Source organism: Lepisosteus platostomus, chromosome 4, assembly GCF_059453375.1.
Source record: "Lepisosteus platostomus isolate fLepPlt1 chromosome 4, fLepPlt1.hap1, whole genome shotgun sequence".
NCBI classification, from domain to species: Eukaryota; Metazoa; Chordata; class Actinopteri; order Semionotiformes; family Lepisosteidae; genus Lepisosteus; species Lepisosteus platostomus.
Window position 1 is genome coordinate 51052346 of NC_142614.1, and position 10300 is coordinate 51062645.

Genomic DNA, 10300 nt, shown 5'->3' on the forward strand with positions numbered 1-10300 from the left:
CCACATTTGGAAAACAGAGAAAATCCTGTCATATTAATAAATGCTGAAAGTATTGAAAATGCCACATGACCTGGAAAGAATGCAATTCTCCAGGATTTACAGTATTATTGAAATATTGTGCACCTGGATCACCACTAGAGGTGCTGCTGCTCTTTCTCTCCACGATGTCATTATTCCCTAGAAGTACTGCTTGTACTGTATGAGCATTTGTCTCATATGCCTGGCATAAACCATACAGTGACCTCCAGACTAACAGGACAGCAAAGCCAAAACTGTTATTTTTGCATTATAATCAAGCAATTGATATTTGTCATAATCGGATTAATATAAATGTAAAGTACAACATAATGTAAAGGAACAAGTAAAGGTTTATTCCATGCTGAAAAGAGAAGAAAGGAAACACAATGTTTCGGCTGTGTTTACTTTCTTCTCTTTTCAGCATGGAATAAACCTTTTACTTGTTCCTTTGCAGCAAACGCAGCTACCCACCTGAACTACTTCAGAATAATGTAATATGTTTATTTTTTGGAGATTGCTATATATATACTGTATTTGATCATTAAATCATACTTTGTGCACAGCCCAAAGATTTCAACAGCTACAGTATAAATTGTTGGACACATTCACTTAAAATATATTTAAATCTATCCATTTAAATCTAAAATTTTCCACTTTTGCACTGGCTGTATGTTTTGGGTCATTTTCATGTTGCATGGTACAGTATATAGCTCCACTCTTTAATTATTGAAGCATTTTCTTCTCCAGAAGCAGACAAAAAGCTTTCTGTAAACAGTACAGCTAATTCTGCTGCTGCCTTAGTTAGGTAGAGTACATCAGCAAATGAAAGAAAAAAAAAAGATGAACAAGTTAGTTACAGAGCCATGTAAACCCAGACCATGCTTTAGAATTGTACAAAGAATAGAAGTGTACAAAGGTGAGACAGGAGAGTTTTACACACAAAATGACAAAATGGAACCTCATCTATGAAGCACATAACAAGTAACTGATTTTTCTCTGCAGTTTTTGCTGATATTTTATGAGTGAAAAAGTTAAATAAATCAGGCTGAGAATTTAAGTTTTGAAATAAATGAAAATAAAAAACATTTATGTAAAAAATGTGTATTCATCATTTCTCATTCAACAAAGTGTGTCATTGTTGGAAGGGATGAAGGACAAGGCATTGTAAATACATACAGTATATAGTACATACAGTATATGTATATGTACAGTACATACTGTATATACAGTACTACAGCAATTAAATACAGTATAGTCTCTCATATATACACATTTTAACATACAATAATGGGTAATAAAACATCAGCAATTTTCCCCACTGTACAATTCACAATCATTTCTATTCATGCTTCATCTGCATGAATTCCTGAATGCAGGAAAAAAGCTACAGTAAATGGTACAGTATAAAACAAAAAGAACAAAACAGGCATATGATGTATTTTGTATTGTATTGTATTGTTTGGTTACAGAATTGAAATGATGTTTTTTAAAAGCAGTATCTTTGATTTTAAATATCCTGCAACATTCCAATTTGTTACTATATACAGTGCCTTGCGAAAGTATTTGGCCCCCTTGAACTTTTCAACCTTTTGCCACATTTCAGGTTTCAAACATAAAGATAATTTTGCACGCCCCACTTTTCATTTTTTTATTAGTTAAAAAAGTTTCAAAAATCCAATAGATTTCGTTCCACTTCACAATTGTGTCCCACTTGTTGGTGATTCTTCACATAAAATAAAAAATTTATATCTTTATGTTTGAAGCCTGAAATGTGGCAAAAGGTTGAAAAGTTCAAGGGGGCCGAATACTTTCGCAAGGCACTGTAGTTGAGACGTGAAATACACTGTATCATGTGGCAGTGTTTTGTTAACATGAACATTACCATTTCATCATACAGTACTTTAGTAGTTTAGATGTGCAATAGTTTGTGTTTGTACTGTAAGTCCTGTTAGTTTTGGAAATTCATTCAAAATGCAAATTTATCATATTAAAAATAAATACACATTAAGGAGTTTCTGGCTGCACAAAACTTTATCCTTACATGACTATTGATAATGTTCAGCTACCACAATGTGGTTATGAGAAGGACATGGAGGACAAACGTTTTGCAATTTCCTAATTCAATAATAGTAATAATACCAACAACCGAACAAGATGAGTCTAATAATCTTATTTACAACCCTGTTTTAGTTGTGCTGTACAGTATTTTGCCCTATTTCTAAACTGCAGGACGCAAGGTTTCATTTTAACTATATACATGGAAGTAATTGGTGTTTTTATAGGAACTTTTAAAACCTAGCTATTGTTTCTACTTTACAAGCATCTACTATACTGAGACTCTGACAAGTGATCTTCATTAAAAACATTTGCATTCAGAACATGCATTGGAAATAAAAAAAATATGCTAAGAAAATGTATTGGCTGGGGTCCTTAACTGACCTTATATTTACTGTATAACCTGGTGGAACTATACCCTGGACAGTATTTCTATCCATCACAGGGTATACTGTACACACAAATGCAAAATCAGGCACCATTCAGATTCACCAATCATATCAGCCAGACTGGAGGTGGAAAAGTAACTAGACAAGTTAAATCATATCCATGTATACCTGGGAAGAATATGCAAATTACAGTTATAAGGAACTGAACCCAGGACACGAGCTGCTACTGCTTGCCCACAAGCAGATTATGCCACATTTAAATACTTACTAAACTGTTGGTTACTTACACTATGTATTCATTTTATTTTGCAACAGAAGTCCTTCAATATTGAATAACTATAACGTATTCAATACCTTGAACAACACCTTTTTCATTGTGCAAAATGTTGTTACATTGTTACTTTTTAAAATTATAAAGACACAGGTAGTCAAATTTCATTACTACTTCAATAAATTGTGCTCCAAGAACAAAAAATAATTAATCGCATATACTGTAATTATACTAGTTATTTGGATATGGTGTGCATTTTAAATAACTGTTCTTTTAATAATTTATATTATAAGAAACAAGAAAGAGATCCTAAGTTAATTAACCTGCACAAGATCCTTAACAAATTATCAATTGTCTGCAGATTTACTACGTTGTAGCTAAAACGATACTACCCTCTGGTACTAGCCACTGTTTGATATAACCTTACTGCAAAAGGGTAATCTATGTGGTTCGATGTTTAATTTATTATGCAGCATAACAGCTGCCAGTTTAAACCACCGGAAATTTATTGGAAGTCTATATTGTCTTCCAAAGGTCCTGTGTGGTTGGTTTGCGGTCAGCTGTAGTTAGCTACTGTATGTGTTCAGAGCTCTCTATGGCTTAGTGTATGTCTGCAAGAGCACCAAAAATTCTACATTGCAAGTGACTTCGATTGACAGCATTAATAAATCGATCACTATGACAAATGCCAAATTATTTTAAGGTAAATGTAGAAATAATCAAGTATTTAGTAGAGCAAAAACTTACAAAAACAATCAAAACGCTTTCATTCACTCAAGGTCAAATGCAAGCCTTTCTTAACATTTGAGAGATTGTGACAGTGCTTTGACTAATTTATGTATATTGTGTGCGAGTACTGTATATAAATGAGCAAAGTAAATATTTAGTAACGGAAATGACAGAAAATGTTTTAGGGCAGTTGAGGGGAAAGAAGAAAAAAGGTATAATTACAGAGAGACAAGTTCATTGGGCTTGGTGGTATAAATGGATGTCTCTTACTTGTTTTTATTGTGTTCTGGTACAGTAATTTACTGTATAATTTGTGGATAAGAAAATTAAGTAGTCAAGTGATCTAAAAAATGTGCCATTATTACTTTATTTTTCAATTCCCTTATATCTAATTATTAGCTTTTTTTCTGGACTCCTGATAGCAATGTCTCATAGTTCCCCCTGGCTTCAAGCATTCTGGTTTTAATAAACATGTGGAAGCTGAAGTCTGCTTTGGTTTTATTTGTTTCTGATGGTTCTTTAAGTTCTTTAAGTAGTAAGTATTCTTTAATATTAAGGAAGCTAGTACTACCAGTTTTCATTTGTACATGTATTTTTGCAGCTGTGCATTTTGCTGGAGTGGTCTGAATGAATTGCAATGATTAAGTACAAACCTGTGGTGCTCATCTGGGGTTTGAACACACAACCTTCTAATTATCAAACCAGAGCCCCAAGCTCTCTGACATCAGCTAGAGACTTAGTTAAAACAAAACTGGTGGGACCTTTAAAAAATACCCTGTTACATATCTTCAATGAACCTTATTGAAGGGAATAGGCTACATTCTACATTGCCCTAGCAGAATAAGATGAGCATCTGTGTCATATACACATACGGCACCTGTTGAGGCTGTTAATTTAATTGTGATATGATTTATTCATTACCTATTTTACATAGATCTGAAAAAAGTCTGAGTTGCAAAATATACACATCTGCTTTGTGAGACAGCTGTGCCAGGGTGGTTAAAATGGGTGAAAAAGATCATCCCCACCACTTTTGAAAGTGCCCCACCCAAACTTTGAAAGCATTTATCTATTGTGATTGTTGTTTAATAATGACAATAAATATTTTCTGATAATCACGATAGATTATCTGATTATTGTTTTCCAATAATCATAATAGATAATCTGCTTTCAAAGATGGATGGGAGACCTCCTGGGAAAAACTAAGGTTGCTGCTGGAAGAGGTGTTAGTGGGGCCAGCAGGGGGTGCTCACCCTGTGGTCCACGTGGGTCCTAATGCCCCAGTATAGTGATGGGGACACTATACTGTAAACAGGTGCCGTCCTTCGGATGAGACGTAAAACCGAGGTTCTGACTCTCTGTGGTCATTAAAAATCCCAGGGCGTTTCTCGAAAAGAGTAGGGGTGTAACCCCGGCATCCTGGCCAAAGTTCCCATTGGCCCTTACCAATCATGGCCTCCTAATAATCCCCATCTATGAATTGGCTTCATTACTCTCTACTGAGTACTGGTAAATACTTTTATTCACAGTTATGTCAAGAGGGTGTGGCACAGTGACATGGTAGGTGCTTATGTCTCACATTAATCCTGGGTTTAATTTGAGGTATCTCCTGTGTGGATATTGCAGTCTTTTCCTTGTTCATGTCAGTGTTTGCTGAGTGTAGCTGTTTCTACTGACTACTACTCAGTAGTTATTTGGACTGCTAACTGGTGCCTCTAAGACCCTGTAGGTATACTGTAAATCTACCTCAGAATGGACTGGTCTGTCTGGTCTTGTGCCCTGTTTGCCCAGGCTAGACCCTTACTAAAAGTTCAAGTTCAAAGTTTATTTGCCAGGTACATTTCTACCAGGTACATTGGAATTCTTTTTCATACTTGTTCACTCACACAGGTGAAGACAATAATAAATAGAAACAGTAAGCAGTAAGTAGTGCAAAAAGACAGTACCATCCAGTGTACGCCATACAACACACAGTACACACAGGAATAAATATGTTTTATTAGTATAATAAAACTTCAGGAAAAGTATATTAACCTGAATTTAAGAAAATGCATACATTCAAGGGTATAACTTGATCTTAGACCAGATCTTGAATAAGCAATTTTCTATTGCAGCCAGTGACATAGTATGAAATTTACATTTTAAGTCTGAAGGGGGAAAGAATCACAATGATTCCTTTTTAAAATTGTAAGTGATATAGAGTACATTGATGTTTAAAACGTAGTTTTCTGACTGCTTATCATCCCACACTCACCCTTTTTGGCGTAAAGAAATAACACTGTTTAGGAAAGCTCAAGTATGAAGCCATTAATCTTTGAATTCTTGGATGTATTTTCAGCTGCAACAAAGAGGTTATAGTAAAGAGTTTATGGTACAGACTATTCTGCATTTCCTATATTTCCATTTACTGTACTTTCCAATTTTTAGCTTGATTAAAAAAGAAGAAGAAAGGAGAAATCTACAGTTCTTCACAAGGCGCACCTGCTGTGACCATAGTTACTCTTTAAAAAACTTGCTTTCAAATGACCTGTAACCGTAGCGCACTGCACACTTCCAGAACTACAGGTTAGATGGAGACTGTGGTCAGCATGCGGTTTATTGGACTGATGGTTCACTCCAGATATTTGGACTCCAGATATTGGGCTATTACAGTCTTCAGTTTGTGGCTGTGCAAACACAGATAGAAGAAACTGGGGCTGCTGGTTTTGGTTCCCCTTCCTGCTGTGTGGTTCATCTTTGTAACTGTCACCCATTATTGTTTTGGGCACTGCTGTTACACAGCACCTTAAACACAAGGGCAAGGCTGATATTTTGTTGTTTTGTGCTATTGTTGCTCAATCCTGAGGATACAGAAAATAATGACAGCATATGTGTTGTCAACACGCAATAATGCTAAAATTCTGAATGAAATGAACTTTAAATTTAACAATATTTGACTGACACCTTTGTCCAAAGCATCTTGCAAAGGTTACAATTGTCCCTTTTTATAAACGACAGTTCATCATTCTGATTTAAGCTGAAGCAATCTTGGTAAAGTACAGTACTGCACTCAAGGATGCAGTGACAGTGTCTCAGGTCTTTGAAACATTTTCGTCAAGTAGGCTGTTGATTGGGAAGCTGTTCAGCAAACCAACCATAATCTTCTGTACCTCTTCTGACCTACATCGGAGCTTGAAGTGACATGATGGCTTTTAACAATCTGGTCTGACATGGTCTTATGGAACAAATTCTTGTCTTGCACGTATATTGTGGAGGCCTCCAGACTGTTAGCTTTCTGAGAGAGACTTGCCAGTTTGAGGAGACCCCTGCCCACAAATTTTATGGAAGGATACAGTACATGGTATGGATGCATGTGATACTGTAGATATCCATGGTGGTTCTAATCTTCTGTTCAAGGGCTCTCAGACATACCCTTGACCAGCTGAAGTGCCGAAGGCATTAGTGATCACAGGTCTGACAGCTTGATTCTTTGTTTGGCAAACTGCTGCATGTTCAGAACAACACTGAACCATGCCTTGAAGTCATAATGACTGTTTTCTTAACCTTTGAGGTGCTGTATTCAAAGACTCAGTATATGTTAAATTGTTCCAGGTCAGGTTTCCAGAACTAGACTCCATTAAAAAAGTACACATTGTATAAACTCGATCTTCCTCTGCTTGACACTGAGAAAGGTGACTTTGTCCAGTCCAAACTGGACATTGTCGATAGAAGTATTTAGGCTGCACATAAACTCAAGCATACTATTTGTCTGGTCTGTATCTTGAAAAACTGGAACATTGTGATGTGAACAGCCATGATAATTGTCTCACTGGGTGGTTTCAGTGCCAGATAGAAATGGCTCAAACAGTTGCTATGAAAGAGGTTTCTTTTTCATGTAGATGAAATCCATCTGGTAGCAGCAGCAATGGTGGCTCATAGAATGGGATTAAAGCTGCTTCAAAGGGATTTCTGATGTGTGTGTCCCTTTAATCACATTTTAACTGCCAGAACCCATTTTACACAGGAGAAACATATAAATAAAAGTAACTGTTTGCACAAAGACATCCCCACTGTTTAATTCCTGCATTACAATCTTTGTTTTCTCTCAGTGATGATAAAACTGTCTTTTGGCAATCTGAAATAAAGATTAGATAGAAAACACCTCCCTCCTTGCGTTTCACTGTATCTCATTAATGATTAGGGTACCATTTATATATACAGTAGGTTACAAGCTGAACTGGATTATTCTAAACGCTTATAATTAAGAGGATTCAAACATGAATAGTATTCTATTTTAAGAACACTTGCAAATATGTAACTATTTCTTTCAGTATCTTTGATCTTCATTTGCATATACAGTATGTGAATATTACAACTTCACTGTATAAAGTAAACAGATTAACTCACCTATGTAGTTTTCAAAAACTAATAATCTATATTATTGATTAATTTGGTAAATTATGCATAATATTAAATGCTAAAATATTAAATGTGTAAAAATTTGCTTGTTCCAGGCACTTCTGATTGAGAGAAGAAATTTGTTCACTGTAGCAGCCAAACTGTATTTCCAGAATTTTTTAATTTTATTCTCCATCTAATTAATGGGAAGTTTTGAGTTTCATTACTACACTTCTTCTATGTATTTATTGTTACTGTATTTTACTACTTCATTTTGTTTTTACATTTTTCCTCAATGTTTTTTGGCACTGCTTTCTGCAAGCTCTGGAGTAGCTCACATGTTCACCTGGGCATATTCTTTCTTTGCCTTTTCAATGCTCTCCTACTGCCTCAGTGATCATTCTTTTGCATATCTCCACTTCATTTGGACAGTGGACAGTCTTGACTTGCTGAGACCATCATCTTTCTTTGTAGCTTTTGGACCCTGATACTGTGTTGCCATTTACCAGCTCAGTTCAATGCTCATCCCACCACTTCTAGGGGTGTAGGGGTGTAACACCAGTGTCCTGGCTAAATTTCCCATTGGCCCTTACCAATTATGGCCTCCTAACAATCCCCATCTATGAATTGGCTTCATCAGTCTGTGCACCTCCCCACTGATAGCTGGTGTGTGGTAAGGGTACTGGCGCACTATGGCTGCCATCGCATCATCCAGGTGGGGGCTACACATTGGAGGTGGTGGAGGGAGTCCCCATTACCTGTAATATAATTAATATTAATTATTAATATAATAATTGCAAGTTATTAATATGATTAATTATTACTTCTGTGCTGCACATAGCAGTTCAGGATTTACCTCTATGCTGTAAACTGAATTCACTTTCACTGTTGATTTATTTGCAAATATTAAACAATTAAAATATTTTAAATTAAATTAAAAATGAAACAACTGTGGAGTTTTTAAATGTATACTGTATAGTTGCACTAAGTCCCCACCTTGGATGATGTATTGAGTGTATTGATGAAGAAAGAAAGGCACAAGATGAGAACTGAAGAGGAGGTGGAATCTTGGAGAGCAGAAAGTAAATTGTTGTAGTAAGAGCAAAGTCCTTAGAGTGAGGAGGAGGAACAGATGGCCGGTTAGGATGTGCAGATCCAGAGCTAGTTACAGGAGCTGTGCAAAGAAGGATGTCTAACACTGCGGGGAATATGAAAGAATGGATCAGAGCAGAGGGCAAAATGAAGTAAAGATAACAGGTGAGGAAATCTGACTTCTTGAAAAGTTCCTGAATAGTTTTAAAGGGGTCCTACAACAGGACTGCACTTAAGTGTGCTTCTATCACACCTGTATGAAAGGTGATTAATGAGCTTAACTGTCACTTATATTCTAACTTGCCTTTTCTTGCATAAATTCAGAGAAATGAGCTTGTAACTTGTTTATAATCTCACGTTACATCTACTGTAATGAGATCTTCAAATTCTGGCTCTGGCTCTGTGTCACTAAACATTATTCTCCTTCAGGATTTAAGTGCCATATTTGACAAACATGGCATTCAACTGAATAACATGGAAAATGATCTTGGGGTCACAGGACCTTTCCCTTGTAGGTTTGATTCCTATTGGAATGCCCTGACCAATTCATAACCTTTGGCTAAATTTTTTACTTACTGTACATAATGTGTTCCACTGGTAACTAAAAGGGTAATAAACCCACTGCTTTTTGAACCTGCATATCTGCCTTCTGCCTCATCTGTGTCGCCATCCCATCGCTGAACCAGGTTTGGGGACAAATTGCCACAATATGTTTCGTTGTTTTGTACGATTGGTTTCTTGCAGCCCAAAATGTTACTCTTTACTCTTACAATTTATTTTGAAATTAAATTTTCGATTTTACTTCCCATGTTCATTATGTATGATGAAATGCACAAATAATAAGATTCCAGAAGAAGTTGTGTTCTAAATGTGCATACATGGTCTGGAATGATATGGCCCGGAAAAGTTTTTTTTAATTATTAGCGCTCCATACTACTGTGCCAGACTGACCTAATTCCAAGAATAACTGATATAAGTGTTGACAGGTCCCTATCAACAGATCTCACACACACATTTGCCATCACAGCTAGGCTTCACAAAGTGCTTCAGCAGACGGGGGCCAATAATTTGCTAGTCTAGACAATCTGTTCTTAGGTCCATCAACCTCATCTTTCATAATCCGCCTCATGTTGCCAAGGACCGCAAGACAAAGGCAAGTAACAACTGGTAAAGTGAGAAGATTACAGGCTGTTGGAGGCTGGACACATGGACTCATATTCTGCCTCATCTTGGATTTCAGAGAATAGTGAGACATCCAAAAATGCAATACTTCCCAAAAGCACAATCAACACTACTTGGCACATGTGGCAGAAGATATCTGATTATATCTGTAGCACATTATGTGTTCACAAATATGAACATGATGGTA